A 20,399-nucleotide genomic window follows, 5' to 3' on the forward strand; every position below is an offset into this window, starting at 1 on the left:
GCAACTCATGGTCTAACCTGCCTAGCAGCAAATAACCTGTTGTGATGCCCACACAATTACATAGTGGCACACAGCCATGTTGGCAAACCAACTGCTCTTCATTTGGCTAACTGTTCCTCTTGTGATACGGGACCCATAGCTGAAGCTGGGAAACAAGTCAGAACCATATCCAAACATAAGCCCACTCTCCAATATCAAGCAAGGGTTATCTCATTTGTCCTGGTGCTAACTTACTCTCCATTGGAGAATCTGCTTCTCTTTTTCAGATACATGCAGATCCTAAGGAGAGAGCCACCCCATCATACCTTTCTGTCTTTTTTATGAAGGCGTTGAGTGCTGTGAATTTTCCTCTGAGGACTGCCTTCATTGTGTCCCATAAGTTTTAGTATGATGTTTTCTCATTGTCATTCTATTCCAGGAATTTTTCAATTTCATTTTTTATTTCATCCACTGTCCATTTATTGTTTAAGAGTGTGCTGTTCAGTTTCTAGGTGCCTTGGGATTTTGGTGTTGATTTCTAGCAACATAGTATTGTTAACTGATATTGCAAGGAATTATGTCAATTTTCCTAAATAATTTGGGGCAGTCTTTGTGACCCAGTATATGGTATATTTTACAGAATGTTCCACTGGCTGCTGAGATCAATGTGTAGTTTGTGGATTTGGGGTGGAAAGTTCTGTAGATGTCCGTTAGGTCTAAGTGCTCTATGGTTTTGTTGAGCTCTCTTACTTCCCTGTTGAGTTTCTGTTTGGATGATCTATTACTAATAATGGTGTGTTGAAGTCCCCAGGTATGATGGTGTTGGTGTTTATTTCTGTTTTACTGTCTAGTAGGTTTCGTTTTATGAACTGTGGTGCCCCTATGTTTGGTGCATACAGATTTATGATTGTAATATCCTCTTGATGGATTGTTCTCTTGATAAGTAGAAAGTAGCATTCTTTGTCTTTTTTGATTATTTTTGGTTTGAAATCTATTTTATCCATTATTAATATAGCTACACCTGTTTGTTTCTTATTCTCATTTGCTTGGAATATTGTTTGCCACCCTTTCACCTTGTGGAGGTGTGTGTCTTTAGTGGTGAGGTGGGTTTCTTGAAGGCCACAGATTGAGAGATCTAATTTTTTGATCCATCCTGTTAGCTTCTGTCTCTTGATGGGTGAATTAAGGCCATTAATATTTAGGGTAATGACTGTGAGATTTTATTTGATCCCTGCCATGTTGTGGTGGTAGATGTGTGTTGGTGTTTTCATGGGCTTTGAAGATTTTTTTGTGCCTACTCTGATTTTGGTTATTGTGATCTGCTTCTTGCAGGCCTTTGAATTTGATTATTTGTTTTTTCTCTCTGGAGAATTTCCAGAAATACTCTTTGTAGGTTTGGTTTTGTGTTCAGATACTTGTAAAGCTGAGTTTTGTCATGGAAAGTTTTTCTTTCACCATCTATTATGAGGGATACTTTTGCTGGGTAGAGTAGTTTCAGTTGGAAGCCATAGGTTTTTAGACTTTGGAGTGTTTCTTTCCAGGCCCTTGTAGCTTTCAGGGTTTCCATTGTGATGTCTGAAGTAACTCTGATGGGGTTACCTTTGAAAGTGGTATCCTGTTTGTCCCTAGTTGCTTTTAGGATTTCCTCTTTGGTGTCAATGTTTAGAGTCTTAATGGTAATATGTCTTAGAGAGTTTCTCCTTTGGTCATCTCTGTTTGGAGTTCTGTTTGTTTTTTCTATCTTGATTGACCTTTCTTTTGAGAGTTTGGCAAGTTTTCTTCAATTATTTTGTTAAATAAGTTCTCCATGCCTTTGGTCTGAAATTCTTCTACTTCTGGTATTCCAGTTATTCTGATATTAGGATGCTTAAGTGTATCCCAAAATTCCTTCATGTTCTGTTCACAGGAATTTTTGAACTTACTGAAATTTTTGAACTCTCTAACTGTTTCTTCCATCTTCTCTTCCAGATCATAGTTTCTCTCCTCCACTTGGCTGACTCTATTCTTGAGAGCCTATAGAGAGTTTTGGACTTGTTCAATCAAGTTTGCATTTTCTACTGCTTTTCTATGTATCATTTCCATTACGCTGTCAATCTCCCTTTTCACACCATTTTCTGATTTTCTTGATGATTCTTGGAATTTATCCTTGCATTTCTTTATGTCTTCATTTAGTATGGCCAGCTGATTTTTAAGGTCCTCTTTTTTCCCACTCTCCCTCAAACTCTTAATTTTCTTTGAAGTCCTTCCAAACTTCTATCAATTTGTTCTAGCTTAGTCATGGTAGCATCCACACAATTATTGGTCCTTTTTTGCTTACCTGCAAGTTCTGGCTGTTGGTTGGTCAGGGTTGCATTGCTTGTAGCTTACATTTGATGCTCTGATCCTAATGACTCTTCTATATTTTGGTTAGATGTATTATTCATTGTAGGACTGGGTGATGTAACTGGATATTCTTGCGTTTGATTTTTCATGTTATTGCATTTGCACTGTTGTCCTCCCTTGACAGTGTATGGGCACATAGGTGGGTGGGTCAGCCTGGGCTCTAGTTCAATGGGAATGTGAGGCAGCCTGAGGCAGTTGCCAAGCAGCCTGGGCTTTGGCTCCTACTTGCCAAAGCTGTCTATCTACGGCCTGATAGGGGCAGTAAGGTTGCCTGAATTCTCAAGCGGTAATGCACCAAAGTTGCCTGTGTTTGAGCTTGGAGGGGCACTAGGGTATCAAGCCCTGAAGCAGCCCAAACTCTGGCTGGGAACACTGGGAACAGGAAATGGTCTGAGATTCCCTGCCACTGGAGAATGGGGGATGGCCCGTGTGGCAGACAGGTAGGGGATGGCACCTGAGCTGGCACAAGCGAGAGACACAGTCTGTGCTTGTGTGGCAGTTTTGTGGGACGGGGCTCACTGAACATGCAACAGCAGGAGCAGTAATGTGGGCAAGTGTGTAGAGCAGTTTAAGCTTCTGCACACAGGGATCGATCGGCGCATGATTGGGGAGCAATCCAAGTGTGGCAGTTGTGGCAGTGGGCACAGTAAGTGCAGCGGCCGTGGCGGCGGGGTGTGGTGGCTATTTGGTGGGAGGAGTGTTCTACCCATTGTGAGGGGATCCGCGATTCCATGTTTTCCTCCCCTCTGAGCCCTCCCACTGACAAGAAGACTCAGAAAACCCTTAATGTCTTGCCTTTCTTTCCCCAGGATTTGCAGTGCAGCTAGGCGGTCACCATCTTGGCTGGATGTTTTTCTGGTTATCTGTTCTTCTAGTGATAGACATCTGGGTTGATTCCAGCTCTTAACTACTATGAATTGAGCCACTATAAGCATGGTTTAGCAAATCTCTCTGGACTGAGGCTTGAAGATTTTAGGGTACATTCCCAGTAAGGGAATAACTGGGTCTGTTGGTAACTCTATAGTCAGCTTTTGTAGGAGTCTCCATATTGCTTTCCAAAGTGATTGTACCATCTTACATTCCCATCAACAGTGAATGTGGGTTTATGTTTCTCCACATCCTCACCAGCATTTATTTTCATTTGATTTATTGATATTTGCTATCTTTACTGGGTTAAAGTGGAATTTCATAGTTGTTTTAATTTGCATTTCCCTGATGATTAGGGATGATATACATTTTCTTAAATTTGTGTTTGCCATTTGTATTTCCTCCTCTGAACTGCCTGCCCAACTCTTTGTCCCATTTCGTGAGTGGGTTGTTTGACTTTTTATTGTTTAGGTTTTGAGTTCTTTATAGATTATAGAGATTAGGCCTCTGTCAGTTGGATATTCAATAAATATTTTCTCCCATTCTGTGGCTAATCTATTGGCTTTGCTTATTGAATATTTGTCTGTGAAGAAACTCTTCAGCTTCATGTGAACCCATTGGTTCAGTGATTGTTTAAGTTCCTGTGCTATTGGGGTTTTGTTTAGGAAGTCTTTTTCTATTCCTATATCCTCGAAAATTCCTCCTATATTTTCTTCCAGTAGTAGCCAAGTTTCTGGTCTTATATTGAGGTCTTTGATCCATTTGGACTTGAGTGCTGTGCATGGCAAGATGTGTGGATCAAGTTTCAATTTCCTGCACAGGCTGTGTATCAACATAGAATAGGGTTCATGATATGATACGAAAAAGTACTTGGCTATAAAATTGAATGCACTTTGCAGCTCTAAAAAGTAGAAATGTACTGCTATGAATAAAGGGTTAATGTAACATGCAACAGAAAAATGATGTTGGGGTGGCAGATGTATGGATCTTTTATTACACTGTTCATTTATACCATTTCAGACTGTAAGTGAAGGAGCCCTAGATACCTGTTGCATAGAACCATGTTTATATGAACACAATTATAAACCCTGTCCATTGTGTGTTTTGTGTTTATTTATCAAAGCATTATGTCTGGAATATGACTGATGGAAGCTTCATTGTAGCAGAATTTGCACATTTCAACATGGTGCTAACATGGGTGACTAAGACTCTTCCAGAGCTTTGGCCTGAATTCTGCATTTAGGAAATTACTATTCAGAAAGTTTCAACAGAAATCATCATGCATGTACCTGCAGTTATAAGATCTGTATTTTAATTCTGCTGAACAGAAGAGGTAGGAAGGAACTTCCTGATAAATAAAGGGCATAGCAGAAGGCTGGTTCCATGAGAGGCACTGAAATAGTCTTTTTGAATTAAAGTATTAACTGGGTGGGGTGTTTCTTAGATGGATTCCCCGCTCTAACTTCCATGAGTTCCAGTTTAACCTTGGCTAGAGAGTGAATCCCAGGTTAGTCTGAGCTAAAACAAGAGCCTGCCTCAAAATCCAGAAGGAGAAAATGGTTAGTGCCATCCCAACTCCAGTGGATTCTGCATGACTTGTTCACCAGGCTGAGGTGAAAGCTTCAAGGAAGAAAGCCTCCTGGAAGGACATACATTCCCCAGGCTTGTAGTGCCTTTTGCTGCTCTCTAATAGCTGTTTTCTTCTTTACTACTGTTCTGTTCCTGACATATGACAACAGCATGATTTTTTTTCACAACTTAGTAAATATTAGATATGGAGCAAGTTTCCATAAATTTGAGTCACCTGATGGTATGATGCTTCCTCCAAAGACCCTGCTGTTGTTTCAAGCCATAGTCAGAATTCTGAGGACCAGAACCAATCGATGAACCATTACCTTGTACAGGAGTGTATAGAAATGGGGATATGCTAGTAAACAATGATGAAAGCATGTTTCTTGGTAATCTTTAACTTTTGTGGACCGACTTGCTAGGTCGAAGCCACCTTGGTGCTTGCTTATGAAAGCACAAAGAGAAAACATTAGGAAACAACTGGGATCCAATTATGAAAAGGCAGGCTTTAATACACCTACATTTTTATGGCATGGTTCAAGAAAGAAAATATATTAGAGTTATGAAGCAGTCCTGTTAGAACTTTTGTTAAAAATACTTGATGCTTGGGCTGGAGAGATGGCTTAGTGGTTAAGTGCTTACCTGTGAAGTCTAAGGACCCCGGTTCGAGGCTTGATTCCCCAGGACCCACGTTAGCCAGATGCACAAGGGGTCACACGTGTTTGGAGTTCGTTTGCAGTGGCTGGAGGCCCTGGTGCGCCCATTCTCCTTCTCTCTCTCTATCTGCCAAGATCTTTCTCTCTCTGTCACTCTCAAATAAATAAATAAATAAAAATGAACAAAAATATTTTAAAAAAATACTTGATGCTTGAAGCAGGCTAAAAACCAAATGTCATTTGTAACCTCTGACTGTCTAACACTGATTTTGGTGAGATATTAACTATTAAATTTGTGATTGTAATCTTTACTCAATGCATTTGTGCCTCTCCTGGAACAGGCTATTCATAAAAATTGTACCACTTAAATAAACAAAGGCTAAGCTTATGCAGCCAGAATTGTATATAACCTGATGCTCTACTTCAGTAAAATACACTCAGATACATTCACCTTGTATGTGTGTTTGTCACTTCGCCAACTCCTTGCCCACCTCCCAAGGCCCTGTTCTCCCTCAGACTGGTGGTCCTGGCTTTTCCAGTCCACAGCAGGTTAGAAAAAAGAAGATGAAAATAAAATTTTAGCAATGAAATGATAACAAAATCAAAATCAATTCATGATTTTAAAAAACTTTAAAAAAGAAACAAGCCATTGTGGAAGAGGTGGAGGAAAGAATGTAATAGCCAAAGGAAGGGGACTACTGTTTGTAATGCTATCTTTCAGATACAAAGTGGCCTTGATATTCATGACTTCACCATGGTTGACACTACCTATACAAGACCTGCATAATACAAAGAACATAAAAGACAATGTTTTCAAAGTAAAATAAAGCTTAATCAGAAAGAAGGACTTTAGTGGAGAGGGGATTTGTAAGGGAAAAGAAGTGGATTTGAGAGGGAACTATGATCATGGTAAATATGATGTATACTTATGGAAGTTTTCAATAAAATTAATGAAGTAATGAATAAATAAAAAGAAACAAAAGGGCCAGGCATGGTGGCACATACCTTTAATCTCAGCACTTGGGAAGCTGAGGTTAGAGGGTCACTGTGAGTTCAAGGGCAGCCTGAATTAGGAGAGTTGTATCATCAAGGTGATGTGGAAAGAGAGAAAGAGAGAGAGTGAATCTGGAAATTCCAAGAACAAAGGATGTGTCTTGCTTATAAGTTTCTTTATTTAAACAGGAAACTTATTTATTGCATATTAAGTAATACTGATAATGATTGACAAATGTTGAACAGTGTTTAAAGTACTTTTTTATTTAAGCAACATTTTTTATTAGATATGGACATGTTGGTACTATCTGTTCCCTCCTCCCTTCTCCTTTTCTGAGGAGGCCTTCCTCATTGGGGATGCAGGTCAACCCCAAAAGGATTGTGGGCCATGCATTATTGGAGGGGAGAGGCAATATCTCTATGCTAAATGTCCCAACTTGTGGCTCTAACAATCTTTCCGCCCTCTCTGAGCCATGCTGGAAGCATTTTAAGTCTACTTCAGTGATGGGCACTTAGGAGCCTCTGAATCTCTAGTTTTGTAGGTGTTGAGTATCCTCAGTATATATCTCTATCACCCTTGCACTGATATCGGATTCACCAGCAGCACTCTTGCCCATTTCTGTAATTCCTCCATGGTTTAAGCTGGGGCCAGGGTGGAGTGCACTGGGTCATTTATCTCCTCAGGTCCACCTCCTATCTGAAAAAGAGAAGCAGATTCTCCAACAGATTCAGCACTGGTTAAAATGGGATAACCATCATTAATTTAGAGAGAATAAAAAATGTGTAGACCCTCTTATAGTTTAAGTTTAGTTGGAGCTTGACAATGGAAAGCAGAATCATTATTTTGAGATGATTCAGACTTGTTGCCCAATTCCAGATATGGTTTCCTTTCCACTGAGTGGATCTGTTAGCCTATCCAAGAGTAGTTGGTTGCTCATCATGGCTGTGTACCACTATTGGACTTGTGTGAGCATCACGTTAGGTTGTTTGCTTCTAAGTGGCTTAGACATTGAGTTGCTTGGACAGATGTTGGCCACTTTACCCCAGTAGCTCATGTAGCACCTGCCAACACTAGATGGGCTAATTGTCTGGGGGCTGGCTCTCTCTCAGATTCCAACTAGGTGTCTCCATGGTCTGTGCCAACAGTGTATGGTTCTTCATCAGGAGGGTCTTATCACTAACCTCTGGTGGGTAATCAAGTGCTCTGACAGAAGTCTGTCTTGTTTGTTTTGGGAGAACTAGTAGGTCTCTCTGGCCAACAGCTTATTGTGGATGTAGATTACATTCTGGTACAGGGAATTACAGGCTAGTGCCAAGTGAAAAGTAAAAATTAAAAGGCAAAGAAGAAAGAGAAAAAGGAGAAATTTGAGGTTAGGTTTCATCTCACCCTCTCCAGGGCCCTTTAATTCATGTGCTCCCCTTAAGCTCCTCTTGAGGGTTCCACCTTTTAGTTGGACTGCCAGGATATAGGATTCTATGATACCAGTTCAATTTGTGTTCAGTTTTGTGTCTCCCCCACCCTTTCCCTTTTCCCAAGCTCTACTACCCTCCCTATTGTCCAAGCCTAAAGATGCTATTCATTTATCTCAGAAACTTCAGCTGATCCAGGTTAGGAACTGTGGATGAGTGAGATGATGTGAAAGTTGTCTTTCTGTGATTGTGTGAGTTTCACTTAGAATGATCTATTCCATGTTCGACCATTTTTCTATAATTTTCAATGTGTCATTCTTTCTTGCTGCTGAGTAGAATTCCATCATGTAGATATACCACAGCTTGGTTATCCATTCATCCAATGATGGGTACCTGGGTTAATTTCAGTTGTTAGCTATTATGAATTGAGCAGCAATAAACATGTTTGAGCAAATATTTCTGAACTAAGATGTGGAGCTTCTAGGGTAAATTCCCAGTGAGGGAATAACAAGGTCTATTGGTAACTCTATATTCATCCTTTTCAGGAAGCTCCATATTGATTTCCACAGTGGTTGTACCAGCTTACATTCTGACTAACAGTGAATGAATTTCTCCACAGCCTTGCCAACATTTGTTTTCATTTGATTTTTTAAAAGTTTGCTATCCTTACTGGGATAGTTGTTTTAATTTGCATTTCCCTAATGGTTAGGAATGTTGATCATTTTCATAAGTGCGTGTCAGCCATTTGTAATTCTTCCATTGAGAACTCCCTATTTAGTTATCTTCCCCACATTTGGAGTGGGCTGTTTAATTTTTTTATTGTTTAGTTTTTTGAGTTCTTTGTAGATTCTAGATAGTAGGCTTCTATCAGTAGTTTAGCTGGCAAAGAATTTCCCCCATTCAGTGGATAATCTATTGGCTCTGCTTATGGTTTGTTTGTCTGAGCAAAAGCTTTTTAGCTTCATGTGATCCCATCAGTTGAATGCTTATTTAATTTCCTTGACTACTGGAGTTTTGTTCAGGAAGTCTTTTCCCAGTCCTATATTGTGGAGAGTGCCTCCTAATTTTTACTTCCAGTAGTTGAAGAGCTTCAGGTCTTATATTAAGGTCTGTAATCCTTTGTACTTGATTTTTTTTTACATGGAAAAATAAGTGGGTCCAATTTCATTTTTCAACATATGGTCATCCAATTTACCCAACACCATTTTGAAGATGCTGTCTATTCTCCAGTCTACATTATTGACCCTTTGGAAAAGCAGCTATAGTTACTTGACCTAAGGTCTAGGTCTAGGTTCTGTTCCATTGGTCTATGTTTCTGTTTTTATTCCAGTACCATTCTGTTTTTGTCACTATGGCTTTGTAACATAGCTTTAGATTGGGTATGGTGAGATTTCCAGAGTTTTTTTCCCTGAAGATATGTTTGGATATCCAAGGCCTTTTGCCATTCTATATGAATTTTGAGATTATTTTTTTCAATCTCTGTGAAGAATGATACAGGCATTGGTATTGCATTAAATCTGTATATTGCTTTTGGTAGAATTGCCATTTTCACAATATTATTTCTACCTATCCAGGAGCATGGGAGGTCTTTCCATCTTCTCAAGTCCTCTTCTATTTCTTTCTTAAGTGTTTTTGTTTTGTTTTGTTTTGTTTTCATTATGAAGGTCTTTCACATTCTTAGTGTTATTCCAAGGTATTTATTTTTGTTGCTATTGAAATTGGGACAGCCTCACTGATTTCTTTCTCTGTTTATTTTTCCTTTGCATATAGAAAAGCTACTGTTTTGTGCATTGAGTTTTGTATCCTGCCACTTTGCTGAAGGACTTTATCACCTTTAGAGGTTTTGAGATAGATACTTTCAGGTCATTTATATATAGGACCATGTCATCTGCAAATAGGGTTAACTTGACTACATCCTTTCCAACTCAAATCCCTTTATTTCTTTCTCCTGTCTTATTGCTTGGGTTACTACTTCTAGTATTATATTGAAGAGCAATGGTGAGAATGGCCACCCCTGTCTTGTTCCTGATCTCAGTGTAAACTCCTTGAGTTTTTCCACATTAAATATTATTTGGGATTTAGGAGCTTTATATATAGCCTTTATTGTGTTGAGATATAAACCCTCCATGCCTATTCTTTCCAGTGTTTTGATCATGATTTGGTGTTGTATTTTGTCAAAAGCCTTCTCTGCATCAACTGAGATGATTATGTGGCTCTTAGCTTTCAGTTTATTTATGTGGTGAATTACATTGACTGATTTCCCTGTATCTCTGGGATGAAGCCTACTTGATCAAGGTGGATAATACTTTTGATGTGTTGTTGAATTTTGTTTGCAAGGATTTTGTTCAGTATCTTTGCATGTTTATTAAGGATATAGTCCTATATTCTTCTTTCCTTGTTGTCTCTCTTCCTGGTTTTGGTATCAGGGTGATGCTAGCTTCATAAAAGAAGGTGGGGAGGATTCCCTGGTTTCTGATTATGCAGAACAGTTTGAGAAAAATTGGTTTCAGTTCTTCTATGAAGGTTTGATAGAATTCAGCTGAGAACCCAGCCAGTACTGGACTTTTCTTTTGGGGGAGGTTTTTGATTAACTTTTCAATCTCCATGGATGTGATAAGTTTGTTTAGGAGATTAATTTGCTCTGAATTCAGTTTTGGTAGATGTCATGTTTCTAGAAATTCATCCATTTCTTCCAGATTATTGAATTTTGTGGAGTAGAGGTTTTGGAAGCATATCCTGATGATTCTTCCAATTTCATTGGTGTCTGTAGTGATCTCTCCCTTTTTATTTCTGATTTTGTTAATTTGAGACTTCTCTGGGGATTTTTTGTTTTGTTTTGTTTTGCTTGATCAATTTGGCTAGGGGTTTGTCAATCTTCTTTTTATTTTCAAAGAACCAGCTCTTCATTCCATCCATTTTTAAAACTGTTTTCTTAGTTTCCAATTCATTAACTTCTCCTCTAATCTTGATTATTTCTTTCCATCTGGAGCTCTTTGGGTTGGATTCTTCTTGTTTTTCCAGTACCTTTAGGAGGACAGTCAGGTTATTGATTTGGAATCTCTCTGTCTTTATAATGAAGGCATTTAGGGCTATGAATTTTCCCCTTAGGATGCCCTTCATTTGTCCCATAACTTTTGATAGGTTGTGTTTTAATTTTCATTAAATGCTGGGAAATTTACAATTCTTTTTTGATTTCTTCCATAACCTGTTCATTGTTTCCAAGTATGTTGTTGACTTCCAGTTAAGATGTTGTCATTGGGGCTGGAGAGATGGCTTAGTGGTTAAGCGCTTGCCTGTGAAGCCTAAGGACCCCGGTTCGAGGCTCGGTTCCCCAGGTCCCACGTTAGCCAGATGCACAAGGGGGCGCACGCATCTGGAGTTCGTTTGCAGAGGCTGGAAGCCCTGGCGTGCCCATTATCTCTCTCCCTCTATCTGTCTTTCTCTCTGTGTCTGTTGCTCTCAAATAAAAAAAAAAAATTAAAAAAAAGATGGTGTCATTGGCACCATATGAAAGCAGCCTAGGGGAGAAAAAGTAAATAATGAAACCCAGAAAAATACACTCTTCTACTAAAAAGTGAGATGCACAAGAAATTATCAACTGCAGCAGAGAAGTTGGAGAGAACCAGAGCATCTAGAGACCACAGCAGCAGGCAGAAGCAGCTCCAGCAGCAGCAAAATCAGGTTGGTGTGGCCATAGCTGCAAGGCTCAGCCTGAGCTGCAGGAAAATCCAGGTGAGGAGACTTTCCACTCACACCAGCCTCCTTGAAAATTCAAGAAATGTGAAGAGAGGATAGCAGAAACCAATGCAGCTTGTGAGGAAGCGGATCACAAGGACCAGCAGGAGAACTTCAGCCACCATCCAGAGCCTTCCCTCCACCATCACCAGTGCAAGAACCAGCAAGCACCAGAGACCTGAGGAAGCAAGCTCACCTACACAGCACCCAGCACAGGTGATCAGAGCAGTGACCCTCTGACCCAGCCAGCTTACTTGAGCCCACAGGGCCTCAAATAGGGTCCCAAGTGAATGCACAGCATAATTGAGACCAAAGCCATCCCAAAAGGTAACTGGGATTATATCGGGTCAGTACCTACCAAATAAACCTGGTATATAGGCTTGAATTGGAAGTGCTAATTGCACCTTCCAGGTCAGGGTAAATTATACATTAAATACGATGGATTGTCGTAATGGCCATTCTTAAATAAGCTATATTTTGGGCTTGTCATTTGTTGCTTCCTGATATATAGTGCCTTTCTTCCTCTTCTGTCCTTTGTTGAGGAAGGGTCTCACTTGGTCACAAGCTGACTTGGAACCCTCTACAGACCAGAAATCTTAGCTTCCCAGTTGACAGGATTAAGGGTGTGGGCCAACACACATACTTAGGGACATTCTTAGAAGATCTGGTTGTCATAATACCTACTCTTGCATAAATACTATTCTGTTTTTCACTGAATGTGTACATTGTTTAATTAAATTTTAGAATTTCCCTGTATTTTGTTCCACTCAGCCTACTTGAATACTCTCATAGCAGGCAAACCCAACACCTAGGGTCACTTCTGTGGTTACTCTGAGAGTCTTAAGACACACACATAGCACCTTATCTCCTACCTGAAGATATATAACATCAGATTGTTTGATACATCTAATAATACTGCAGATAATTAGAATGCCAAAGAATTAAATTAATCCAAGATGCAAAATCTCTACATTAAAATACAAGAAACACAAAAATCAAGGCAGTATAAATCTACCAAAAAAGGCGAATAGGGATGTTGGTAATCAGTGGTCAGTCAGGATACTTCAGCAAAAGGCCTGATTACACAGGGACCAGGCCTCCCCAAGCAAGGCACAGTGGGACCTACCAGGACCAGGGGAGTGGGAGAAGCAAGGTAACAGAGATCTGGCCTACTTCCTGCCATGCCTGCAGCACATAGACCAGCAGAGGGAACCCAGACCAAGGAGGTGGGGGGAGCCTTGAAACAGGGGTCTGGCCTACTCACTCCAGACTGCCGTGTCAGGCTACACATTGTTTGCACAAAGAACTCAGATTGGGGAGGTGGGAGGAAGACAGAAACAGAGGTCTGGTCTACTCAGTTCAGAGCACAGCACCTGCTGCTTATAAGTTTTTTTTGGTGGGGGGGAGTAAAGTTATAATCATGTGACTCAGCCTGTGTGCTAGCCTAGAAACACTGGAAGCAATATATACTGGGAGATAAAGAAGGTGGTGCTGGTGTTTTGTTGCTGGAAAAATGCACTTGACTAAAACCAACTAATGGAAAGAAAGTTGTTTATTTTGGCTTACAGTATTGATGGGAACCTCCATAATGGCAGGGGAAATATAGTATAGCACAGTCTGGACATCACTTCTGCCACATCAGGTGTAAAATAGCAGGAGGTGAGTGAGCTCACTAACACTGGCAAGCTAGGGGTTAATAAACCCCAAGCAACACACCTCCTCCAGCAAGGCTCCACCTCCCAAACTGCCACCAAACACTCACAGCACATGAGTTTTTGGTGGAAAAGGCTGTTCAAGGTGTCTATTGGGGGAGAGAATGCAGGAAGGCACATAGATAAAAGAGTCAGTTATTCAAGGTTGCCTGGCTCTACTAACAGAGAGACTGGGTTTATCTACCTGGTCTTAATTTCAAACAATAGGCAATCCTGAAGGATAATTTCTATGTTCTAACAGTTCCAGGAACAAGTGCCTGGAGAACTTAGGAATGTTAGACTCTAAAGGCCCACACTACCTAAGGAGAATCTTATTATTAAGCTGTTGCTGAAGCTGCTATTTCATCTCACATTAGTGTTGGGGGCCACTGGGGTGGCCTTGAATCCACAGCATTGGGCTGTGTGGCAACAAGAGTTTTGCACCTGCAAGTAAGCAAGATTGTGTATATTCAGTGTTACTGGCAAGAGCTGACCATTCCTTGAACCTTTATGCTTGTATTGCTGGGAATAGAGGGTTTGTTTATCTCCCAACCTTGGAATAATCTTTTGTACTGAGAAGTGGTCAAGGTGCATAACTCTGTAACAGAAAGTTGTTTTGATAGAAACTTGTGTGAAGGTCATGAAATTTTTGTACATGGGAAAACTATTTGCAAGAACATATTACAAAGGACTTCTGGAGTCCTTGCTTTCACTCCTTTCTCCTGTCTTTCTTTCTTTCAGTTTTTAAAATTTTTTGTTCATTTTTATTTATTTATTTGAGTGTGACAGAGAGAGAAAGACACACACACACACACACACACACACACACACACACACACACACACAAAGAGAGAGAGGGAAAGAGAGAACGGGCATGCCAGGGCTTCCAGCCAGTGCTAACAAACTCCAGATGCATGCGCCCCCTTGTGCATCTGGATAACGTGGGTCCTGGGGAATTGAGCCTCGAACTGGGGTCCTTAAGCTTCACAGGCAAGCGTTTCTCCTGTCTTTCTTTCTTTTTTTAACTTATTTATTTATTTATTTGAGAGCGACAGACAAAGAGAGAAAGACAGAGGGAGAGAGAGAGAATGGGTGTGCCAGGGCTTCTAGCCTCTGCAAACGAACTCCAGCATCTGGCTAACGTGGAACCTGGGGAACCAAGCCTCGAACCGGGGTCCTTAGGCTTCACAGGCAAGCGCTTAACCACTAAGCCATCTCTCCAGCCCTCTCCTGTCTCTTTAATCTTCATTCCCCATCAGGCTTGAAACAGTTCAGCCAGCAGGCTCCAGCAGGTGGCACCCAAACGTGGGGCCTGAAGATGGGGCTCCAAAGTGAAGGACACCACTAGATTGGAAAGGAGCGCTTGGGAAAAGAAAAAGGGAACAGTGAGTAATATAAGAAAATATGAGTCAGGGAAATAGTCGAATGTACATATGCTTAAAAATACGTTGCATGCTCGGAGAGCCAAAGTTAGTCAGCAGCAACTTAGTAATTTCTTGGAATTTATTGAAAAAGTCTGTCGTTGGTTTCCTGAAGGAGGAACTGTCAATTTAAAAACTTGGCAAAGGGTAGGGACTAAGCTTCAAGATTACTATGATGCCCATGGGCTGGGTAAAGTACCAGTAGAAACTTTTAGTTTATGGGCTTTAGTTGAAGATAGTTTAGATCCTAGACATGAAAGAGATAAAGTTCAATCAAATACAGTTAAAGCTGAAGGATTGCTTCTCGGCACAGACTTTAAAAATGAAACTAAGCCTCTGTTCCACCTGAGAAGCTGGAGTCCAGATTTAAGCTTTTATTTAGAGAAGAAGAATGCTGTCTTGATCATTCAGATTCAGATGAGGAGGTAGAATTAGAGGAGGAGGTGGCAAAAGATCACCAAGGAGAGGACTTTCCACCTTTTATAGTCTTTACAAAATCTGAGAATGATCAAAAAGAAAAATATTCAGAGGAGGTGCAATGTTTACAAGGCATGGTTGAATCACTGTCTTTACAAGTACATCAATTTCAGGGAAAGTGTGCTTCAGGAAATCCAGTCACTCCCAATCCTCCTGCTATAATGAAACCTCCCAGTGTAGTGGTAGTGTCAAAACCTGCAGGTGAGTTTCATCCTTTATCTTGGATTCTGCCTTTTGGCTTGCCCCTGTAAGCCACTCTCACAGGAGTGGCACAAAGAGAAGATATGTAGGGATTTAATGTATATCCCATTTTTTGAACAAGATAATGGTCAAGGGAATACAGTAAGGTCACATAACCTTATACCTTTTAAGCAGCTAAAGGAATTAAAAGCAGCTTGTGTGCAATATGGCCCTATGGCTCCTTTCATGCTTGCTATGATAGACTCTATGGCATTTAAGCGCTCCCTCCTGGGGACTGGAAGCAAGTGGCAAAGGCATGTTTGTCAGGAGGAGACTATTTATTGTGGAAAACAAAATATATGGAAAACTGTCAGGGTACTGCTGAGGTGAATAGGGCTCAGGGAATACATAATACTTTTGATAAGTTGGCAGGAGAGGGACCATATCGAGAACTTGAGAATCAATTACAGTTTGAGGTAGGTGCTTATGCTCAGGTTAATGCACAAGCTAAAAAGTCTTGGTGTAAACTTCCATCCATTGGGAGGGGGACTGAAGATTTGTCAAAAATTAGGCAAGGACCTGATGAATTATATCAAAACTTTGTGGAAAGATTATTACAAGCTGCTAGCAGATTGGTTAGAGATTCTGAAGCAGGACTGGCACTTGTAAAATTATTAGCCTATGAGAATGCCAACTCTGCTTGTCAAGCTGCCTTGAGACCATTTAGGAAAAAGGGGAACATATCTGATTACATTAGACTATGTTCTGACATAGGTCCGTCCTATACACAAGGCCTAGCTTTAGTTACTGCCGTTCAGGGGAAGTCAGTAAAGGAGGATCTTTTTCAGCCAAAAAAAAAAAAAGGGGGGGTAATAAGAGAAAAATCAATGGTCCCCCAAAGAGTTGTTTTGGATGTGGTAAAATGGGACACCAGATGAGACAATGTCCTCAGAAGCAAAAGAATGAATCGCCCAGAAAGGAACCAGGATTGTGCCCAAAATGTAAAAGGCATAAACACTGGGCCAACGAATGTAAATTTAACCATGACAATATGGGGAACCTTCTCCCGCAGGGAAATGGGGGGAGGGGCCAGCTCCACGCCCCACAACAATGTTATCAAGCAGTACAGAATTTTGGCCTCCAGCAAAACAATCCATTCAGGACCTCTGCAGAGCAACCCCAGGCAGCACATGACTGGACCTCAGTTTCACCACCTACACAGTATTAACCCCAGAAATGGGAACGCAGGCCTTACCAACAGGTGTTTATGGGCCATTAACTAAAGGATCTATTGAGCTATTGTTAGGTAGAAGTAGCTCTACGATGAAAGGGCTCTTAGTGGCACCTAGAGTGATTGATTCTGATTATGAGGGGGAAAATAAAGTTATGACCCATTCCCCTGGAGGAATATCAGTAATTAATAGGGGACAGATATTAGCACAATTAATATTACTCCCCAATTACAAACTGAAAATGCTAGTAAAAGAAACAAAAGAGGTAATGCAGAATTTGGTTCTTCTGATGCTTACTAGATCCAGGCCAACGGATCACACAGACCAGAATTAATTTTGTATATTAATGGTAGAAAGTTTCAAGTTCTGTCACATACAGGAGCTGATGTTTCAGTGCTTACAGCTGATCAGTGGCCTCCCAATTGGCCTAAACAGTTCTCTGTGCCTCAGTTGCAGGGAATAGGGCAGACTCAGAGCCCGGAACAGAGCAGTGATTGGTTACAATGGAGGGATGAGGAAGGGCATGAAGGAACTTTTCAGCCATATATATGAGGAAGGGATGTCATGAGTTACATGGGGCATTTATCTTTACAGTTCTAGTGATTCAGTTTCCAATGAGATGTTAAATCAGGGACTCTTGCCAACTCAAGCTTTGGGCAAGAATGGACAAGGGCAGCTAGAACCCATAGCATCATTACCTAGGCCTCCAAGGGCAGGCTTGGGATATTTTTAAGGGGGGGGTCACTGGACAACAACTGTACCTCATGCAGATCCCATAACTTGGAAGAGTGGGGAACCTGTATGGGTGGATCAATGGCCTCTTACTGCTGAGAAAATTCAGGCTGCAGAGCAGTTAGTACAGGAACAGCTTGAAAGTGGTCATATTGCCCCTTCAAATTCACCTTGGAATTCCCCAATTTTTGTTATAAAAAAGAAGTCTGAAAAATGGAGGTTATTACAGGATCTTAGGAATGTAAATGAAACAATGGAATTGATAGGAGCTTTGCAATTTTTTCTTTCTGCTATTCCCAAAGATACTTATAAAAATATATTGGATTTAAAAGGTTGTTTTTATACTATTCCTCTTGCTCCTCAAGATTGTAAGAGATTTGCCTTTAGTGTGCCTTATATAAATTTTAAGGAACCTATGAAAAAGTATCACTGGAAAGTGCTGCCCCAGGGTACAGCTAACAGTCCCACCTTGTGTCAAAAGTTTGTGGCTCAAGCTGTAACAAAGACTAGACAGGCCTATCCTTAGGTATGTATGAGTCATTATATGGCTGATATTCTCTTGGCATTCAAACAAGAGGGATTATTATTAACAGTTTACTCACAAGGATTAATTATAGCTCCAAAAAAGGTTCAAACTGAACCACTATATTATATATATATATATATATAACAGAAGAGGAATGTAAAGCATTAGTCTTAGTATATATAGATTGTTCTCAGGAATGGGATTTTTTGTTTTGGCCACTAAAAATACTCTAACTGCAGTTTTATGGCAAGAAGGGCCTCTATTGTGGCCTACATTTACTTGTTTCTCCTGCTAGAGTATTGACTCCCTCTTATGAAGTGGTAGCATGTTTAATTCAAATGGCTTGAGTAAAGTCTAGAAAATATTTTGGGAAGGAGCTGGCTATCATAGGGGTTCCTTTTACAAAGCAACAAGCAGATTGGCTATTTCAAAATGCACATTCTTGGGCTATTGCTTTTGCACATTATGCTGGTATTATAGATAATCATTATCCTAAAGACAAATTGTTGCAATTTGCAAATTTTCATCCTTTTATTCCCCCCTCCCCACCCGCACAGTCAGGGCAGAGCCTATTGAAGATGCTTTAGTTGTGTTTACAGATGGATCCTCTAATGGCAGAGCAGCATATGTTATTCAAGAACAGTCTTATTCATTTTCTACTCCCTCAGTGTCAGCTCAAGTAGTGGAACTTAGAGCTGTCACTACAGTATTTAACGTTTTAGCTGCAACTCTATTTAATTTGTATACTGATATTCAATATATTGCTAGAGTTTTACAGGTGCTTGAGACTGTGTCTTATATTGAAACTGCCAATACTCAAGTGTAAGATTTGTTTAGTCAAATACAAAGATGCATGCATACTCACTCTCATCTTTGTTTTATAAGTCACATTCGAGCTCATTCTGGCTTGCCAGGTCCTTTAGCATTGGTAAATGAAATGGCAAATAAAGCTACACAGATCATAGGCATATCTCAATTAGATTTAGCTCAATGATCTCATAATTTACATCATCAAAATAGCCAAAGTTTAAGTTTCCAATTACTAGAGAAGCTGCTAGACAAATTATGCAACAGTGTAATACCTGTCCTGAATATCACTCAATTCCTCAGTATGAAGTAAATCCTCGAGGATTGAAACAAAATCATCCGTGGCAGATGGGTATAACTCATATTCCTGAATTTGGAAAATTAAAATATGTTCATGTATCCATTGACACTTACTCAGGATTTCTGATGGCTATGGCACAGAATGGGGAAGCTACTAAACATGTCATAGCATATTGCATCAAATGTTTTGCTGCAGCAGGTATATCACTAATCATAAAGACAGATAATGGTACAGGTTACACTAGTCAATCTTTTCAGCACTTTTGTGCCCAATTATCAACTGTTCATAAAACAGGCATACCTTATAACCCTAAGGGACAAGGAATTGTTAAACATGCTCATGGAACTTAAAAAAAAATCAATTACAAAAATTAAAAAAGGAGTTATACCCATGGTCACCACAGAATGCTTTAAATCATGTACTCTGTATTTTAAATATTTAAATGTGAATGCGTCTGGTAATTCTGCCACAGACAGATTATGAGATCCTAGAACATTGGACACTTATGCTCAGGTTAGATGGAAGGACCCTATTGATGGACAATGGCATGGCCCCAACCCAGCATCAATATGGGGACAAGGGCATGTTTGTGTTTTCCCACAGGATGCTGATAATGCTAGGTGGCTGCAAGAGAGGTTGGTCTAGTTCACAGGGATTGAATATCAGAAGAATGATGCCTCTGCTACTGATGATGTAGATTCAACTCCCGATAATCCACAGTGAGCTGTATTGGGCTTATGTTCCTGACCCACCCATCTTACACCCAACAACTTGGGAAGATAGAGAAATTATAGTCTTGGTAAACAATACTCATTTACTAGGCATGCCATCCAGTAGGAATATGCAGGCTCATCAGAAACTTGTTATCAATTATACCGGTCATGGCACTGGTATTCCAATATGCCTAACTAAACTAGAAGTAACTGGATGTCTGAAAATTCAACCAAGAAATGTGATTGTAAAGCATTCAGCAGATAAAGGGAAAAAGGCAAGTTGGGAGTCTATTTCATGAGTCTCTATTTGGCTCCCCTTGGGGAATCAAGTCAAAGGAGCTGAGTCACTGGATGCTTTTGTCCCCCGTGAGGGACTATTGCCTTGGTTTAATAGGTCTTTGCATTGGAACAGGTGTTTTGGGACTGCTTACATCATGTGTAACATCTCTGGAACTTAAAGGCATATTAAGGACTGGTCAGAAAATTCTGGAGCAGAAGGGAGTGGTAAATGAAACAATGGCTGGACTGGTGGACTCTGCTGGACTTTGGTGGTCTAATTAGGGCTTCCATCAGACTTGCCTATGGAAAGTTACTGCAACCATTGGAGGAGTGAGTGTCACCTCCCCCAGGAATGATAGTCCATCCCTCCTGGAGGGTCATGGCTTGTGTTATTCCACCCTATGCTATGTTAATGGGAGACATAAATATTACATGGACTGAGGAAATGC

Source organism: Jaculus jaculus, chromosome 9 (genome assembly GCF_020740685.1).
Source record: "Jaculus jaculus isolate mJacJac1 chromosome 9, mJacJac1.mat.Y.cur, whole genome shotgun sequence".
NCBI lineage: Eukaryota > Metazoa > Chordata > Mammalia > Rodentia > Dipodidae > Jaculus > Jaculus jaculus.